Source organism: Pteropus vampyrus, unplaced genomic scaffold, assembly GCF_000151845.1.
Source record: "Pteropus vampyrus isolate Shadow unplaced genomic scaffold, Pvam_2.0 Scaffold301, whole genome shotgun sequence".
NCBI lineage: Eukaryota > Metazoa > Chordata > Mammalia > Chiroptera > Pteropodidae > Pteropus > Pteropus vampyrus.
Window position 1 is genome coordinate 2,223,587 of NW_011889082.1, and position 964 is coordinate 2,224,550.

Sequence of the window (964 nt, forward strand, 5' to 3'; positions counted from 1 at the left end):
GGCTTCAACAACAAATCAACCCTTACTAGAAGCCGCGGTCTCTATCCCGGCGCGGAAGCGACAGGGTTAATAACGTCACTTTCAGGAGCCGCGCACACTTCCTCGCTCAACGGATCCTTTCAAGGGCCAAAACCCGCGTGTGGCTCATTCTTAGGGCCTCTAGAGAGGTTGAATAGAAGCGGACCAATAGAAATGCCGAATTTTCGTTTCACTGGCTAATTCCCACCCCCTAACCTTAGCTCCGCTGCGGAGGAAGAAAAAGGCGGACCCAGGGGCGGGGCAAGGCGCGGAAGCGGAAGCGGAAGCGGAAGCGACGTCCGGAGCCGGGACCTTCGCCTGCCTGAGCCACACGTGTGCGGTGAGTGCGGCGGGCTTGGCGACCGCTCCTGGGAAGGGTTCGCCCCAGGCCCGGCTCCGGAATGAGAGGGTCTCATAGGGCGTCTGGAGAGGGTAGAGATGTTCATATCTGTCATCCGCTGGTCAGTGTTCTGTGGCCTTTTCTGTTGAAGTTCGGGGATTGACGGGAGCCTGGCGACGACGTTGGGTTTACTGGTCCTCTTCTACCACGTTGTCGAGAGAACGCTGGGTCAGCCTTAACTACCGTCAACTTCTGAAACCCGGGCCTGTGCCAGTTGCATTTAGCCATTCTGTTGGGCGTTTGACAAACACCCGCTGCGCTCCGGGATCAGTGCTAGGTGTCGAGTTTACAACCTAAATGTACAGTTTCAAGTTATGAGCGCTGGGATGGAAACGAACTGGGTACTGAGGGCAGGAGAGGCCGAAGCAGTGACCTTTAAGCCGAGACCTAAAGCATGACGAGAGGCAACCCTGAAACCTGGAAGTCCAGTGAAAACTATTTTAAGCAGAAGCGGTAACTTGGGCTAAATTCCTAAATTCCTGAGCTATAGAAAGGGGACCAAGTGAAGTAGGCATACATCGAAACAAGATAAAGTTAGAAGGGCAG

At 54.7% G+C, this 964-nt stretch overlaps 1 protein-coding gene across 2 annotated transcripts in view; it reads left to right on the top strand.

Annotated features, from left to right (window-relative positions):
* Positions 1-229: 229 nt before the first annotated feature.
* Positions 230-964, top strand: part of PUM3 (pumilio RNA binding family member 3) — a 36,757-nt gene continuing 36,022 nt past the window's right edge. Inside the window, exon 1 of one of the 2 annotated variants that reach the window (XM_011376669.2) lies at positions 230-358. The gene's annotated coding sequence lies outside the window, so the exon portion shown is untranslated. Of the gene's footprint in view, positions 480-964 lie in introns of both variants that reach the window. The other variant, XM_011376670.2, reaches the window with a different exon arrangement.